The sequence below is a fragment of the Canis aureus genome, chromosome 4 (assembly GCF_053574225.1).
Source record: "Canis aureus isolate CA01 chromosome 4, VMU_Caureus_v.1.0, whole genome shotgun sequence".
Classification (NCBI taxonomy): domain Eukaryota; kingdom Metazoa; phylum Chordata; class Mammalia; order Carnivora; family Canidae; genus Canis; species Canis aureus.
In genome coordinates this window covers 11258565-11277520 of record NC_135614.1, presented here as the reverse complement: position 1 = coordinate 11277520, position 18956 = coordinate 11258565, and the positions used below count along the sequence as shown (strand labels likewise).

The 18956-nt window shown below is 47.2% G+C and overlaps 1 long non-coding RNA gene across 1 annotated transcript; it reads right to left on the bottom strand.

Moving 5' to 3' along the window:
* Positions 1 to 506: 506 nt before the first annotated feature.
* LOC144311785 (uncharacterized) lies at positions 507 to 2556 on the bottom strand. Its single transcript, XR_013377309.1, has 3 exons — positions 2256 to 2556; positions 744 to 782; positions 507 to 659 (listed from the first exon to the last, which is right to left on the bottom strand). It is a non-coding gene; the product is annotated as an uncharacterized LOC144311785 (long non-coding RNA).
* Positions 2557 to 18956: the final 16400 nt, after the last annotated feature.

Below are 18956 nucleotides of genomic sequence, written 5' to 3'. Positions count from 1 at the left end.
GGGACTGAACTTTCTCATGGAGCCCTGTATCTGTCAAGGGCTCAGATGGCGGTTCCGGGCAGCAGGCCACCACGAATTAGAAGGTAAATGATATCATGGCCAGATTCAGACTAGGGTATCTGTTTTCTCCTCCCAAAACTTCAAGTTCTGTGTGATCTGCTTGCCAAGGCAGACATAATCATGTGTCACATTTATAAATAGCTCCAAACATCTCTAGAGGGGTTCGGGGGGCCCCTGGGCACAAAGGGTTTGGCTGAGATGAGGAAAAGGAGAATTTTTTAAAGTTCTTCAGCAGTTGGTTCTGCGTGAAGTGAAAACACTGAACCAAGCCCATTACAGAACCAGGGATTTTTAGATGCACTCTCGTTTGGAGTTAGATTTGGGCTTTTCTAACAGCAATGGTCAGCACTTGGCTAGAAAATTTCTGGGAATTTAGGGAACTAGTTTTGGGAAGATCTGTAAAGGACTGAGGTACTGAAAAGAATAGAAGACTTAGTTCCTAAAGAAGCTGATGGCCCAGTTTATTTGAAAAAGGTCGAAGCCCTTTCGTGGCTTTCTGACTTGATGCTGTGTTCAGCTTGATCTTCTCCAGGGGTCTTGGCTGCGAGGTCAGGCTCAGCACCTTCTCGTGGGTGAGGCTGAAGGTCCAGATTTGCGTTCTTGAGAGAAACAGAAGTGGACTTGGTTGGGGAATTATCTGAAGAGTGGCCAGCAGAATTGATTCCAACTACAAAAATCCTTACCCTAAACCCACGCAACAGGTGAAGCATCCAGGGCTGGGTCTGAAATAGACACGCCGTGCACTTCAGAGGTCTAAAGTATCAAAGATTACGACTGACCAACCATCCACTGAGCACTCTGCACTCCTGGGCCTGTGTGCTGAGCAGGAGGCTGCTGTAAGTATTGACGTGACCCACCTAACACCACAACACTGGTGGTGGCCTCATCACTTTCTATCACTGACTACATCCCCAGAGGTGGGGAGTGGAGGGCAAGGCCCAACTGGACAGCAGAGCCAGGTTCTAGCCCCGGCCCCCCAGTCCTGCAAGAGGTGAGTGCAAGAATAACATGGGGAGGGAGCAAGCCTCTACTGTCTACAGGGCCACCTATGTGCTGAAAGGGGTGCGCTGTCCCTCTCGCTGCCTGAGTAATGTGGGAGCCATGCTGGGTGAGCACAAGGCTGGGGGAAGGTCTCTGGTCAGCAGAGAACTATATAGATCCCACTTGGGGGCAAGTATGCACTTGCTGGGGGTAGGGTGTTGATTTCTAAATGAGTGCTTGAATGCTTTCCTGCCAGCAGAGCAGACAAAGCCTCTTGCTCAAGAGGTAGCCATATATGAAGCAAATTGCATGGTCTTTGGCTCTTAGGTGACCCCAATCTCCCCCTTCCCCAACCCGCCCCTCTGCCCCAATACAATTGAAATCAAGATGGCCATCTACTTAATGACCTTGGTTCCTACACCCACCCCAGGAGTCCAGGAAAATACCTCTCTTTTGTGTCTGCCCTTCCCAACCAAGAACCCAACAGGGCTCTGGTTTCCACTCAGAGCTCAGGAATCTGAGCCTTCGGACTCCAGTAGATCCTTTGAACAAATGTGCCACAACCCCCACCTCCCCTTCTAACTGCCACTGGTTGGGAAAGTAGGAACTAAGGTTCTGCTCTCAACAGCAGCCCCTAGCCTCAAGCCCATGGCCCAAGTTTTCAGGTTGAAGTGTGAGGACTCACCCTGGAGAAAGACTCACTCAGACCAGTGACTCCAAGGACTTCTTGTGAGTAGTGTTCAACTTCCTAAGTAACTCAGATTTTTCCTGACTCTGAAGTGAGCTCCAGGATCCCTGCTGCTCATCTGATGCCCTGGAAGGCTGAGAATCTAGCTTGGGACAAGATGCCCTGTATCCTGCAGGCTGGGGCTGTAAACTAGAACCTGACTTCCTCAGGGCTGGATTCATGTCTGATATTCGAATACCAATCCCTACCTGTGTATGGTTTTCCCTCACACCACCAATAAGCAATTCTCAGACACCTCCTGGGTGTCCTACAATTCAACTCAATTCTGAATCAATCTTCCTGGAGAGGTTGTCAGATATCTAAGGGTTCAGTTCTACAAGACTCCCCCTACTTCACAAGCCCAGATGCTTAGTTCCCTGTGCCTCTAACCAACTAGCTATAGATCAGAGGTTCCAACGACTCCACTCCTTGGGTTTGATTAATTTACTAGAGCAGCTCACAGAAATCAGAAAAATGTCTTACTTACCAGATCACCAATTTATTATAAAAGGATATAACTCAAGAACAGCCAGATGGAAGAAATGTATAAGGCGAGGTATTGGGCAAGGGTGAGGAGATCCCATGCTGGCTCTGAGCATGCCACTCTCCCCAAATCTCCATTTGTTCACCAACCTGGAGGCTGTCAAAACTCTATCCTTTTGGGTTTTTATAGAGACTTCATTACAAAGCCATGCTTGATTAAATCATTGGCCATTAGTGATTGAACTCCATCTCTAGACCCTCTCCCTTTCCCGGAAGTCAAGGGCTGGGACTGTTTCCAACTCTGTATTCACCAGGTGGTTTCCCTGGCAACCAGCTTCCATCCTTATGTGCATTTCAAAAGTCACTTCATTACCATAAACCCAGCTATATGAATAATAAGACACCCAACTCACCTTCAGGGATCTGAGTTTTAAGAACTGAGGACAAGAGATCAAGTATTATAACAAAAGCTCCTTTTGCTCCTATTGCTCAGGAAATTCCAAGGGTTTTGGAAGCTCTGTGCCAGAAACAGGGCAAAGACCAACTATATGTTTCTTATTATAAATTACAATATTACAACACCCTTTTCTCAATTCAACAAATACTAACCACTAAGAAGCTGAGTTCATAGTAAATCTAATTAAGCTAATTAAGCTCAAGTGTCAGGGACCCTCACTTGCCTTGATCCCTATCAAGATTCTGAGAGAGACTCTAACAATGCTTTTAGAAAGTCCTCGGTTTGAGTACAATTCATAAAAGTAATTTACCTACAACTTTCTCTCCAATGTGCTTCCCTTCACATGGTGTAGGGGTGGCTACAGGTAATTTGGGATCTGGCTGGTAGGCTGCCGAGATAGGGAGATATATGTTTGGGTTTGGTGGGGTTTATTTACATGGTCACAGGCACTTCCACACGTAGGCCCTCCACAGGGACCGATGACACAGTGACACCGAGGACTCCAAGCACCTGGCCAACAAAGGGCCACCTGCTACTCCATCTGCCCCGACCACAGCTGATGCCAACACCAACCTGCTGTACTTGTAGGGACCATGTCGCTTTGTAGACTAATTTTTAAAAATTGGTCAAAGGTAATATTTACTGTAGAAAATTGCAAAATACAGGGAAACAGAGAAATTACATTAAAAGAAATGCCCATAACTTCCTCTCTTAGATGCATGTCCTTCCAACATTTATTAAAGTGTATACTCATTTTATTTTTTTTCAATTTAAATTCAATTTAGTTAACATATAGTGTATTACTAGTTTCAGGGATAGAATTTGGTGATTCATCAATTGCTCATCACATCACATGCCCTCCTTAATGCCCATCACCCAGTTACCCCATTCTCCCCACTCCCCTCCCCTCCCAGCAACCCTCAGTTTGTTTTCTATAGTTAAGAGTCTCTTATGGTTTGCCTCCTTCTCTGTTTTTATCTTATTTCTCCTTTCCTTCCTCTATGTTCATCTATTTTGTTTCTGAAATTCCACATATGAGTTAAATCATATGATATTTGTCTTTCTCTGACTGACTTATTTCACTTAGCAGCCCTCTAGTTCCATCCACATTATTGCAAATGGCAAGATTTCATTCTTTTTGATGGTTGAGTAATATTCCATTACAAATATATATCGCACATCTTCTTTATCCATTCATCCGTTGATGGACATCTGGTCTCTTGCCATACTTTGGCTATTGTGGACATTGCTGCTATAAACATTGGGGTGCATGTACCCCTTCGAATTATTGTGTTTGTATCCTTTGGTTAAGAACCTAGTAGTGCAACTGCTGGGTTGTAGGGTAGCTCTATTTTGAGCTTTTTGAGGAACCTCCTTACTATTCTCCAGAGTGGCTGCTCCAGCTTGCATTCCCACCAACAGTGTTAAGAGGGTTCCCCTTTCTCTGCATCCTTGCCAACACGTATTATTTCCTGTGTCATTAATTTTAGCCATTTTGAGTGGTGTAAGGTGTTATCTCATTGTGGTTTTTATTTGTATTTCCCTGATTCCAAGTGATGTTGAGCATTTTTTCACATGTCTGTTAGCCATTTGTACATCTTCTTTGGAGAAATATCTGTTCATGTCTTCTGACCATTTATTGACTGGATTTTTTTGAGTTTTGGGTGTTAAGTTTGATAAGTTCTTTATAGATCTTGGATACTAGCCCTTTATCTGATATATCATTAGCAAATATCTTCTCTCATTCTGTAGTTTGCCTTTTAATTTTGTTGACTCATTTTAAAAAGTGAAATTGAGATCATGCCGATTTTGTGGTTTAATCTACTGATTTATGTGAGACTGCATCATGGTCATTTTCCTCAACCATTTCCAGATCTTGGAGTATATATTTCTAGTGGTTGCTCAGCAGTCTGTCTTACACTACACACCAAAGCTTATCCAACTGGGCCAGTCCTGACCCAAGATTTAGGCTCCTCGGAAATAATACAACAGTGTTCTTGTACATACACATCTTTGCTGCCTCGTTCATTATTTCCTTAAGATAGATTCCTGAAAGTAAAATCATAGAGCGAGGCATTGTTATGGCTTTGGGTTTAATTGTCTAAATTGCTTTCAGAAAAGTTTCCAACTTCCATGCCCCACCCCACAATTTTGGGAAGGGTGCCCAGACCACCAGTCTTGTCAGTACTGAGATGTGTGTTAGCTTCTTAAACATCACCAATTTGATACATGAAAAGCAGTAACTCTCAGTGTTTAATTGGTCATGGCTTTGACCAGTAATACTGTTAAATATTTTTCATGTGCATTGGTTTGTGTATTTATTTTATGTTCTTTGTGGTTCTGTGTATTATTTATCTTAAATTTTGATTTGTTCACACACGTCCTTTGCCTGCTTTTCTATCATGATTTTTAAAGGTCAGTTTTCTGGGTTTTTTTAGTTATGACTATATTAACCATTTCTCCGTCTAATTGTGGCAAGTATTTAACCTGTCAATTGTTTGGAAATGAATTGGTAGATGGGTTCCATCAGTCCTACCATCTCCTTAGTGCTGGATGGACAGCCCCTTTGTCTTCACTGAATAGATAGATCTATCCAGGGCACCAATATCTTTTTTCAAGTGGAGCTTGAAAGATAGTGAGTGAACTGACCCACGATGGGCACTTAAGTTTGCAAAAATCACTACTAGTTCAAGTGCCAAAATGATTTACCAACCAGACCTTCCACTTCTTTTTATTTTTTTTAAATTTTTTAATTTTTATTTATTTATGATAGTCACACAGAGAGAGGGAGAGAGAGGCAGAGACATAGGCAGAGGGAGAAGCAGGCTCCATGCACCGGGAGCCCGACGTGGGATTTGATCCCGGGTCTCCAGGATCGCACCCTGGGCCAAAGGCAGGCGCCAAACTGCTGCACCACCCAGGGATCCCTCCACTTCTTTTTAAAAAAGATTTTATTCATTTATTAGTGACAAAGAAAGTGAAAGCACAAGATGAGGGAGGGTTAGAGGGAGAAGCAGACTCCCCACTAAGTGGGAAGCCCCACGTGGGGCTTGATCCCCAGACCCCAGACCATGATCTGAGCTGAAGGCAGAAGCCCAACTGACTAAGCCACCCAGAAGCCCAGTAACAAGGCCTTTCTTGCCCAGGCAATCAGCCATGGCTTCCTCCTCCAGGACCTCCTCCTCACCATTGCCTTAGGGACCTCACTGGAAGCTCCCCTGCGAAGGACCTAGCAGGGGCTCCTACAAGAGGGAAAGCCAAGCCCCTTGGCTGGACACAGAAAGCCTTTCCTGATGCAGCCCCTGTCTGCCCGTCTTCATCTCCGCCTAGACGCTGCTTCTCCGAAGTGCCCCAGCGCTGTGCTGCTTACAGCTCCCTGAATGGGAAAGACCTTCTAGGCTTAGTATATAAAACTCCTGCGTGGCTTCCAGGGCTCGCTCTGGGCACTGCCGCTTCCAGCAGCCTCCCCGCCTCTGCATCACAGCGCACGTCCTCACCACTCCTGCAGCACTCATCACTGTGGCTCTAACAGCTTGTTCGTCTGTCTGTCTGCCCATACTCTGTGACCTCCCGGTATCAGGAGCTGTCTCTCCTCCCTGAGATGCCCACTCAACACATAGCAGGAAGTGGGAGGAAGGAAGAGAGGGAGAGGGCGAGCTAGTTCTGGGTCTCTGTAGGTCTGGCACCATGGAAAGGTGCTTTGTGAAGCGTAAGTCCCTTCCGCACAGGGGACATCAGAGTCACACTCATGGAGGCGGTGGCAATATTAAGAGAACTGTTAGCCTCCACGTTAAGGTGAAAGTAGAAACCATCTACTGTCTCACCGGCAAGCAGACAACCTTCATGGAAGAGAAAATCATTGCTTCAGGGTGAAATTTCTCATTTGGCAAGAGAAATGAGTATATGAAGCAAGGTGGTTTATTTTCTAATTACACTCTCTTTCTAGGGTTTCAGCAGCCACCAGGTGTGAATGTCAAGGGGACCACACCATCTGCTCATGTGATTGGATCCGTGTATGATTTGTCACCTACATTTTTCAGGCATGGGATCCAGCATACGCCCTGCTGACAGCTAGGGCGGGAGCAGCGTCTGCTATGCTAACCTGCATTTCTCTGCCGTGATTTATGGTGGATCCACCGCAGGCTCTGCAGACCCACCACGGAGAGAGCCGCCACTGCCCCCAGGGCTGCATCCTGTGTTGCCGTCCAGGCTCCTACCTGCCGGCTCTGTGCCGTCCACCGGGCCCTGGGCTTCCTTGCCAGCTCCCGTGATTGCTCTGTGCCGCAAGGGATGCTCCCCGAAACAAAGTAGGGTGAGGGTCCTTCCCCCTGCTGCCTTGCTTTAGTGGCCTCCTGAGCTATTTTCCCTTTGGGCAGTAGTTCCCCCCAAGGCTTCATTAAGCCAAGATCTGAAGTTAATGGCTAATTATTGTAGCCATCCCATGAAGCAGATCCATTTTGAGGAGTCAGGAGATCAACACTTGGGGGCACAGAAGGAAGACATGGTGCACACAGCAGCAGCAGCAGAAGCCCATGGGCCATAGCAACCTAGACTCTGCCACGAGTGACTGTATTTTTCTTCCCTGCAGCAGCTGCTCACCAATGTCTGTCTGCACTAGAGTCATCTGGGACTTTTTTTTTTTTTAAGATTTATTTATTTATTCATGACAGACAGAGAGAGAGAGAGAGAGAGAGAGGTAGAGACACAGGCAGAGGGAGAAGCAGGACCCCCACAGGGAGCCCAATGCGGGACTTGATCCCAGATCCCAGGATCCCGAAGGCACGTGCCCAACCGCTGAGCCACCCAGGCGTCCCAACTTTTTTTTTTTTTTTTTTAAGTAATTACTGTATCCAACATGGGGCTCGAACTCTTATCGGCCATGGAGAGGGATGGGTGCATTTCCTGATTCACGCGGGTGAGGAAGGAACTGGTGCTGTCTCTGGAATATGGAACACTCCTCCTTAAGCATGAGCACATTCAAAGACCAGCCCATGGCTCTGAAATGGGTGATATTCTCAAGTAACATAAAAAGGGAAATGCAGGCTGATTTGGCTTTTCATTCCAACTCACTTGTTTGTGGTAGATCACAGATGTGCGCTGGAGTCTCCCTGCAGCATAAATTAGCTTATGCTGAATTGGTTTGGCTGAGACCCACGTCCATTCCCACCATCAATCCCAGGGCCCATCAGAATAGAAGTCCTCCTCTCTGACCCCCTGGGTCTGACTCCTACATTTGTACGTGCTGCACGTGTCTGCCCCCAAGCAAAGGGAGCCTCTTCAGCTGTTCCCAGCAAAAGTCCACGCACCCTGAGCGTTTGGGGAGTTTAGTCCACTTTGTTGGAGATTTGGGGTCATAAAGGGGGCTCACCCTTTCACTGGCCCCTTTCCTTGTATCTCTCCGTAGCCACCTCCTTCCTTCCCTAAAGTAAACAAGTACCTGTTGGTCTTGCTTCGGTTTTGCCATGCCCTTCTGGGACTTATTTCACTATATGGGCTGGCAGCTTATGGACATGTGCTTCCGAATAAACACCTGTTCTTTCCCTAAGAGAACTGATAAATAATATCTACTCCATGGTGATAATGGGGCGACCGAAAGCAGGATGGTGAACTGAAATAGATCCTTCACTTTATTTCTCAGCCTAAGGTGAAGATTCACTAACCAAGTCCAATTCCATCTCTCCATGTCCCTGCCCTGACCTTAAATCTTGAAGTTTCTTATAGGGATTGGGAAACAGAAGAAGAAATATGAGTATAGGCTCCAGGGGGAACCCCTCTGAGGCAGTGCCTGTGGCCTCAAGGATAGATCTGACAGGTGACCAATGAGACCTCCAGCTCTAGGATTTTCCTGGGCTCTGTTTATTGGTGACCTGAGGGTATTTTTGTAGACATACCTATGCTGTCACTCACACCACATTCAAAATGCACTAGATTAGGAGCTACTTGTTGGGGAGTGCGATCCAGAAATGCACTTCATCTCTCTTTCACCTGTATCCTAAAAAAATACCTGTCAGTGAGTGTGGAATCAGGAAAGGAAGGAAACCTTCCTGTAGAGCTGAGCATGGGACACGGTGCTCTTCCCTGGCAGGCAGGTGGCCCGGGATGGGGAAGCATGTGGTAAACAAGACTGAGGGGAAAAAGCAAAAACAAAAACAAAAACAAAAAACCAAAAAACAAGACTGAGGGGACTGGGAATTTGTGGCCTGTGTTTGCCCTTCTTATAAAATAATATGGTATTTTTTTCCTGTAGGAAACTCTGAGAGCAATTTTTTGCAGATGAATTCAACGAGAATAGCTGGGCAGAGAAGCAGTTAGGCCTTCCACTTGGGATGACGCGCAAGGAAATTGGCCACCCACCAGTCTGTATCTCACACGAATAATAACCATCCTTTTTCTTTACCACAAAAGCACAGTGCCATCGTCAGAGGCAGTGATGTCATAACTTCCGGGAAGCATCTTGCTTTTTCAGGCTTGAAAATGTGCTTTTCCCTGCCATTAGATTTTCTGGGACAGATTCTGATGCGTACGAGAGCCAGATACATGAGCAAAAAAGCATGTGAGAGAAAAGGGGCTGCTGGCACATCAGACAGCACTTTTGCTGCCTCGTTGGGGACCAGAGTAGGCACGACCCTCCCCCCCATGTAGCAACATTTATCCCCTCCCCCCCGCCCCCAGCCTGCACTAAAGGCTGCTGCAAACCAAGCGCTGCCGCCCTGCCCCAGCGCAGCCCCGGGCCAAGCACCTGCCTCGGCAGGACCCTGAGTCAGCTGAACCCAGACCGGGGCGCATGGCCTCGTTCCCCAGGGGGGAGGCAGGGGGCTTGTGTGGTATCAGGTGGAGTGCGGGGTCCCTTACTCTTTACCTCCCGACCTTTTCCACCGCCTCATCTACACATCCTCCCTCACGCCCAGGGGGGACAACGCTGGCCGCCCAGCTCCAGCTCGGGCGCCAGAGAATTCAGGCCGGAGCCGGGCTCCTGAGGGCGCTGGGCAGAGGGTGCAGAGGCTGGCCTGCCGCCGTTGCTTCCCGGCCCGGACCCCACGGGACACCATTCCTAGGACCTGGGACCCGGACCCTGGATGCTGCTTGTCCTCTGGGTCCCATAGGAAAGGGGCCAGGGAGGGAACAGGAGCCAGGCTTGCCGGCAAAGGAGGACTGGGTGTGGGGAATCAGCAGGGGACAGCGGGGGAACAGCAAGGGGACAGCAGGGGACAGTGGGGGGGACAGCAGGAGAACAACAGGGGACAGCAGAGGGACTGCAGGGGGATAGCGGGGGGATAGCGGGGGGGGGGGGGGACAGCAAGGGACAGTGGGAAACAGCAGGTCTCTCTGGGTGGTGCCACCAGGGAGCCACCCACCCCTCCCCCCTCCCCTGTGCCCTCTCTGCTGGGAAATGGAGGCGGAAGGTAGTGTGAGCAGCAGTTAGCACCCCGTCCCTTGGCAGGGCGCAGGGGAGAGGCTGGAGCACCCCGAGACTGCCTCCCCGGGTGTGTCAGTGCTGGGCTGATCCCCAGTCCCAGGGCCTAATGTCAGCCCTCCCCCCAACCCCACTCAAGAAAGGTCACCAGCGTACAAGGTCCAATGGCATCAGTAGTGGGATGATCTCACCTCTCTGTACCCTCACCCCATCATTCAGGGCTTGGGAGTGTTTACTTCTGGGGCAACACGTTCCCTGCAGCGGCCTCCAGAGGACAGGCCTGCGAGTGTGTGGGACTCCTGCACCCCCCCCCCCCGGCCCCGCCCACCCCCAGGGAAACAGGTGGGCAGGTGCTGCAGTGGCTGGGAGGGGAGGAGCAGGGGAGCGACCCAGGGACCAGGAGGACACAAATCCAAACCGAGTTTTGCCTCAAGCAGGGCTGGGAACGGGCATCTGCAGAACTGGGACAGGTCACCTGGGGATTAAGGAACAGGATGAAGCTTCCATTGCAACCTCCCAGGGCTCTGCCTGGTGACATGTGCCTGAGGCCTGGGATCCTACCACGTGCTTGTCTCTCTGCCAGTGGGACTGGAGAGGGCCAAGGACCCCAGGCTCCATGGAGCCCTGGCAAACTTCGACATGCCTGAGAGGCTGGGGGCCCTCCTGTGTATCACCAGGGCTTTGGGCTCAGTGCTCCCAGAGACTATTCTAGCTTTAAGATTCTATGATTCTGGGTCTGAGATATTTAATATTGATCGGTGATTCCTACTCAAGGCCTAGAGGTAATTGTGGGCTTGGTGATTCCTCATAAAGAATCAGAGCTTCAGTTCAGTAAAATGGAATTACTTCCCCTCAGAGTTCAGCAGCAGGCAATATTGCTAGCAGAAAAGATGTTTTTAAAAACTCTCTCTGCAAAGCCAAATCAGATCAGAAGGAGAAGAGGAAGTGATCTCCTCATCAGAGGGAGAGCAGGAGATAGGAGAAAGGCCCGCCACGGAAGGCGTCTCCAGCAACTGCCTTGACAGTGCCTGGCACATCATAGTTGCCCAATTAATGTTTGCTGAATTGAATTGACATAAAGAATTCCTGAAGTACTATGCCAAAGGTTGTTCATTATTCCCCAAACCATTCCCCTTTCTTACATCTTTGTGGAACCCCCACATTTTAGTTGAGCACATTGGTGCTCAGAATAAAAATGACTTTTCTGAGTCACCCTCGAAACCATGTATTTTGGTCAAGTTTTGACCAATGAAACAAAACTAGCCGTATCACACGACAGCTTCCAGGAGCTTTCCATAAAAGACAACTAGTCATGTCCTTCGCCTTCCTCCTTCACGCTAGCTGGAATGTGTGTGTGATGATCGGACCTATGCAGCCCTATTGGATAGGGAAGTGGTGACATGAATTGGGACCATGCACAGGAAGGTAAGCAGTTCCGGGCGTCTGAGGATTTTGCGGAGTAGAGCCATTATTCCAGTCCTGGATAATCTATCCCCAGCCTTTTAGAGGAAAGGGAAATACATTTTTATCTTGTTTAAGTCACTATTTTGTGTCTCTTCCTGACAACTGAACCTTATCCACACTGGCACACCTAGAAGTCCTCAGTAGTGCTTATTGAATGAATAAATGCCATAGGCAATAATGTTCACTACTGAAAAATAACAAAATTGAGGAAATACAGACAAACAAACTATTTTCCTATAAGGATAAAAGAGAAAAAAATGAGACACATGCTTGAGTCCTGCCTATAAATAATAATCAACAACAACTGGGTATTTGTTGGAGTTGCAACAACTGTTGAGATACCAAAACCAAAATACCTTACACACAGTTTCCCTAGAACTTGTGAGCTCAACTGTGCAAGAATGAAACAGTATTTTCTATAATCATGTTATACCTTTTCTTGAGCCCCTGTTTTCTCCCAAGAGCAAAAATAATCTTGTTATTTGCAAAGAAATTCCATTAGTGACTATGAAGTCATTTTAAGATTTCAGTTTTGATGCCTCCGCCCTTCTTCTCCCTGGGGATGAGGCAAGGCTCTGGGGACTCATCCAGGTGCTGAGGAGGAGGTGTTGTGACCTTAGTCCACCTTTGCCCATGTGGTCCTTCAGTGGGTCCTCATTCCCACAACTCTGCATCCTTTGCAGCTCTCTAAGGAGTTACACAATCCTTAGCAAAACTATTGGGCTCCTCCAGGTGCCCCCTGGTCCTCTCAGCACTTCCGGGACGTCGTGGGCTCTCAGGACCTTTCCCTGATCCAGCCTGAGCACCACAGCCTGGGGCCCCTGACGACCCCACTTAGATGCTCCTCCAAGCTCTGGTTTATGCTGGCCACATCTGTGCACAGCTCCCAGGGCTCAGGGGTCATTGTCAACTTAACAAGGGGTCACTACCATGGTTCATTCAGCCTGGGTGTGCCTGACACAAAGTTCCTTCTCAGAAACCTGCAGCATTGGTGGCCTTCCTACCCTACCCCACTCTCCCAAATTTGGAAAGACTCTATTCCTTACATCTGAGTAAGAGCTTTCCTCACCTCATTCTGGGTTGGAGAAACTAGGCTTCCCCCCCCAACTTTTTTTAAGATTATTTATTAGAGAGAGAGGGAGGGATATTAATAAATAAGATTATTTATTAGAGAGAGAGGGAGCCCATTTTCTTTAGTGTCAAGGCTAAAGATGTGGTTGTTTTTGTCTCTGAACTTAGCCTCTAATGTTGGAAAGAAGGGCCGTGGGATAGAAAGGAATACCAAGAATAAAAATGAGCAGCTGATATTTCAAAATATTTCCTTTTATTGTTTTTTTTTAAATATTTTATTTATTCATTCATGAGAGACAGAGAAAGGCAGAGACATAGGCAGAGGGAGAAGCAGGTTCCCCGTGGGGAGCCCGATGTGGGACTTGATCCCAGGACCCTGGGATCACGCCCTGAGCCAAAGGCAGATGCTCAACCGCTGGGCCCCAGGCGCCCCTCAAAACATTTTCTTACCACATTAAGATAAACAGATCTACGTCTCAGGAAGCGCCCAGGGGTGAAAGAGGAAGCCCAAAGGATCAAGGAAAAACCAGGCTCCCCTGTAGCTATAAAGTCCATGGAACCACCCTCCCTCTGAACTTTGGAGTTTAAGCTTGTTTCAGCCCATTTTCCATTACTTCCTGCTGAAAGCAACCCAACAAATTATGGATTTATCTTTGAGGACATTACTTAGTCCATGATGCAACGTCCTTTTTAAGAGGACTACCAGTGACAATTACCTTTGGCCTCGCTTTTCTGAGTAACTGTGCTTCTGAGCAATCGGCTTGGTTTTTCTCCTGGGTACGGTGACTCACTGTTGTAGATGTGCCAGGGATTTGTTTTATTCGTGTAAGATAAGATACACAGACTCAGAAATATCCGTCATGAAGGAAGAAGTTCTTTATATACCTACAGATTCCCTAGAAATGAGAGGCACCCAGGGAACGCCAGGCCAGTGAGGGGGCAGAGGGAGAGGGGGAAGATGTTGCCAAGAGCCTTCGTTGTGGCTTCCACTGGAAAGGTAAGGCGAGCCAACAGAACCTGGCTTAGGACTGGCTAGTTTAAATAATCTCAGTGAGGGACGCCTGGGTTGCTCAGCGGTTGAGCGCCTGCCTTTGGCTCAGGGCGTGATCCCGGAGTCCTGGGTTTGAGTCCCACATCGAGCTCCCTGCATGGAGACTGCTTCTCCTCCCTCTGCCTGTGTCTCTGCCCACCCCCCCCTTTCTGTGTCTCTCATGAATAAATAAAATAATAAATAAATAATCTTAGTAGGTTTGGGGGCATAGGGGGCATAGGAGCTGTCCCCAGTTGTCTGCCACCTGGGCCTTGGTGATTAGGACAGGGGGAGGGTGGCCCAGAGTGTGAGAGCCCACGGAAGAGGTGACTGGGCTCTGGATTGGCGGGTTTGCCTATGTAAGGTGCTTGAAGATGAGTTGTTGACGAGCTCTAGGAATTTGCTATTCCTGGGACAGGCACGGCCTTCACAAGGCCATCCGGGCCCCAGGCCATCAGAATAAAGACGTGATCAACACAATCATATTGTATCCCCCTCTTTGCAGAAGCTTTTGGTGAGCTCAGAAGTTAACTTACGGTTCATTCCAACCTGCCGGTCTAATCTCGTTTCTAGGTTTATTGTAGCTTTCCAACCCTCTGTGCTCCAATTTCTTCACTTGTTTTCATTTTATCTTTTATATTCTATAATAAATCCTTTTTAGATAAGACAACGTATAAGTAAGTGAAGAAAACACTGCAGCTTCCCGTAAGGATTTGCACATTATGAGCAAAAGCATACAGTAGTTTTATAAGAGGCAATCGTGAAAGGACTCGGTCATAGTAACTGGCAGGCATTGCACACTTTTTTGCTCATTAAACTCAAGCATGATTCATGGGCCCTAGGGAGGCTCTGGCCCATCTTCCAGCTAAGGAAACAGGCTTTAGCGCCTGCAAGTTATGAATTTGGAGAAGTGGAGCCAAGATCAGAACTGAGGCAATCTGATGCCTAAATCTGAAACTTTAGCCACTAGGGTAATTGCCTCAGTATGAAGGACACTTCGTCTGGACTATTTTATTTTATTTATTTTTTTAAAGATTTATTTTTATTTATTTATGATAGACAGAGAGAAAGAGAGAGAGGCAGAGACACAGGCAGAGGGAGAAGCAGGCTCCATGCACCGGGAGCCCGACGTGGGACTCGATCCCGGGACTCCAGGATCGCGCCCTGGGCCAAAGGCAGGCGCGAAACCGCTGAGCCACCCAGGGATCCCCACGTCTGGACTATTTTAGTTGAAAGTGAGAGACCCCAATCAAATTGGTTCATAGCAAACAAACAACAGGGTAAGGAATTTGTAAACTCAGGTAATGAGAATGCACCAAGGCATAGCCGGGTCCCCAGATCCAGTCTAAGCATCTCCACCTGACTCTCCCTCTCCTAGCCCCCACCTGAGGGGCCACGGCTGCCTGTAACCCCCACCTGCCACCCCCAAACTGTGACCCGTTCAGTGTGTCCAGGCCCAGCAGGAGTGAGCCTCCCTCTCTGAACACCGTAGACCAATGTAGTCAAGGGCTCTCTCTGGATGGTTTGGATCACTGGTTCATCCAGGACCAACTGCTGTTTCCAACTTGGCTCAAGTTGGGACATGGGCCTGGTCCCTGTTTCTTGGGGGGATGGGTGATGCACAACCATGTGATTGATAGCACTGGGAGGGAAGAAGGGTACTGGCAGACTAAAACACAGATGGTTACCAGGAAGCATCCACACCACCCCTGGCACCTACATGAGCAACAGTGTGCTTTGTAGGAGAGACACGTCTGCCCACACCTTCCCAAGCTATGAGCAACTATTCTGCTTTCCCCCACAGCTGAAGGGTCCATATGGGGGGATTTCAGCACTCATGTTCTCACGCTGAAGCTGAGCTACAGAGACGTGGCACGTGCTCTGCTAGCAACCCCCACCATTGTTGAAAGCTTCTTCAATTAAGGTGTAATGTGGGCTTACTAAACACAACTGCCAGATGACCATGGGTGCGTAGGAAGGCCCCTTAGAAGCCCAAGACTTTGACGCTGAACCAGAGACACATTGACATGATGACTTCCCAGGAGAACTAAGACATCTCCTGGGACAGCTTTCTAGATTTTCAGTGCAAAGTGGTTTCAAATATATGATGGCTGGTCCAGGTATCAGGCCATGCATCCTGATATTTTCTTCCAAATACACGGTTGCCCTATAAGTGGCCCCAGGTGGTGAATAGTTTGAAAGTCACCAGAGTCCTCTAAGACTCACACATTTTGCCTCCCTGCAGTCCCAGGGGTAGATGGTCTTTTAAAGAAATTAAAGTGCACACTATGGTTTGCATGGAATATACTCGGACCAAATGAAGCACACCCATGATGTTTCCATGCTTCTAATGAGGCCATTTCTGTCCCCTGGGCTGGGGGAGATAAAGACCCTGACACCAGTTTATGGAGAAGGAGAGTCCAGCACAGGGACAGAGGCATGGCAAAGCAGGCACCAGGACCCTGGGGCCCCTGGATGTTCTGTGTGGCAAAGAGTGACATGTGTAACTGTCTTTTCTTTTTAAGATTTTATTCATTTATTCATGAGAGAGAGAGAGAGAGAGGCATAGACACAGGCAAAGGGAGAAGAGAAGCAGGCTCCATGCAGGGAGCCCAATGCGGGACTCGATCCCAGGATTCCAGGATCATGCCCTGGGCTGAAGGCAGGCACTAAACCGCTGAGCCATCCAGGGATCAAGGATCCCCTCTTTTCTTTTTTTAAAGAGAGACACAGAGTACATGGAGGCAAGGGGGAGAGAGAATCTCAACCAGGCACCACATCCAGTGAGGAGCTCAACACGGGGCTCAATATCATGACCTGCACCAAAATCAAGAGTCAGACGCTCAACCAACTGAGTCACCCAGGCACCCCATGGATTTTCTAAAACTGGGAAATCAAATCCATGTATTATATCTGTCAAGAGAAGGTGTAGAGGCAAAAAGTGCTCCAAAAAGAAAAAAAATATTTACTTACAAAAAGGGGCAAGGGAGCCAGAACTCAGGAACACTATCTCATCCAAAATAATGCAGCAAGTATCTAACAAAAAACTCCGTAAGATTACCATGTTTACATCTGTCTTTTCATGGAGGAAAAAGCATAAACTCCTCACACAATTATCAGCTACACGTTGTGTTACATCCTCAGACGTCAACTCTGAAAGCCAGGGATGAGGCTGTTTCTGCCCAGAGTCCAGGCTTACAGGAAATGCTCAAGATCTTGTGCTTTGGAGAGCAAAACCAGACAGAGTGATTGTATTATTTTTATTTTGTAGGAAGGCACAGAGTGTTTTTCCTTCCTGACTGCTGACTGTGGAAAATGATCTGCACACATATTGGGAATGGGGGCTGGGCCTCGCACCGGTCTGCCCGGGATGAGTCATTTGTTCATATTCAGGTCCGTTTCTCTCCTGATTCCAAACTGGCCCTTCGACGACGTGATCAAAATCAGTACCACTCCTCAGAGGACACTCCTTTTTTTCTACTGAAATCAGGAAGGTCACAGGGCCATAAGGAAAAGTGGCTTCAACAAAAATGACACATGTCATCTGCTGCTAAAGAGATGAAGTAGTGCCAAGGCTGCTGAGGTCTGTTTCTTTCAGCTTGTTTCTTATTACCCGAAATCCTCTGAGACACATGAATCATTACATCTGTTGATCTTAATGAGCAGGAGAATATCTTGAAATATCATTATTCTTGGTACATCCTTCCTACCCGGTGACTCTTCATCAGTAAGAGCCTGAGTTTGGTTGCCTCCGGAGAGGCTGAGCTGAGAGAACTCCTTGGTTTTTGACTTCTAAACTGGGGCCTTGAAATCCATCCCAAGACACAGTATCAAAGGTCAAGGGTTTTATTTGCAAGCACCTGACTTTTTGAGTAAGGATAATAAAGGCATTGGAGTCTCAGGAAGGACTCAGAGCAAAAGCTTGCACATGCACAAGACACATGCATACGTGTACAGACACGCACACAGGAGCAAACACTTAGAAGAGTGTTTTTCCCACCACTCCAAGGGAGAGAACTTTCTGGTTGGGGACTTGGGCCTATTTTGCCAACATGACCCAATTTCTTCTTTTTTTGTCATGTAACATCATTTTTTGGTCATGTAACTAACTTTCTTTTTAAGTTTTTATTTTAATTCCAGTTAATTAACATACAGTGTAGTATTGGTTTCGGGTGTACAATATAGTGATTCAGCAATTCTGTGCATCACCTGGTGTTCATCACGACAAGTGCCTCCCTTGATCCCCTTCCCATGTTTCACCCATGCCCTGCCTTCTGGTAACCATCAGTGTGTTCTCTATATTTGCGAGTCTGTTTCTTGGTTTGTATCTCTTTTTTCCTTTTGCTCATTTGTTTGGTTTCTTAAATTCCACATATGAGTGAAATCATAGTATTTTTCTTCCTCTGGCTAACTTATTTCACTTAGCATGATACTCTCTAGATCTATCCATGTTTTTGCAAATGGCAAGATTTCATTCTTTTTGCGGCTGAATAATATTCTATTATACACACACACACACACACACACACACACATACATATACACCATTTCTTCTTTATCCATTCGTCAGTTGATGGACATCTGGCTTGCTTCCATAATTCAGCTATCATAGATAATGCCGCTATAAACATAGGGGTGCACGTATCCCTTTGAATTGGTGTTTTTGTATTCTTTGGGTAAATACCCAGTAGTGCGATTGCTGGAGCATAAGGTAGCTCTATTTTTAACTTTTTGAGGAATCTCCATAATGTTTTCCACAGTGGACACACTAGTTTGCATTCCCACCAACGTGCACAAGGGTTTCTTTTTCTCCACATCCTTATCAACCCTTGTGGGGTTTTTTTGTGTGTGGTTTTGAGTTTACCCATTCTGACAGTTGTGAAGTGGTATCTCATTATGGTTTTGATTTGCATTTCTCTGATGATGGATAATGTTGAGCATCTTTTCATGTGTCTGTCGGCCATCTGGATGTCTTCTTTGGAGAAAGATCTGTTCATGTCTTCTGCCCATTTTAAAACTGGACTATTTGTTTTTAGGGTGTTGAGTTGTATCAGCTATTTACATAATTTGGATACTAACCCTTTATCAGATGTCATTTGCAATTTTTTTCCTCTCATTCAATAGGTTGCCTTTTACTATGGTTAATTGTTTCCTTTGCTGTGCAGAAGCTATTTATTTTGATGTAGTCCCGATAGTTTGTTTTTTGCTTTTGTTTCCCTTGCCTCAGGAGACATAGCTAGAAAAAAGTTCCTTTGGTTGATGTCAAAGA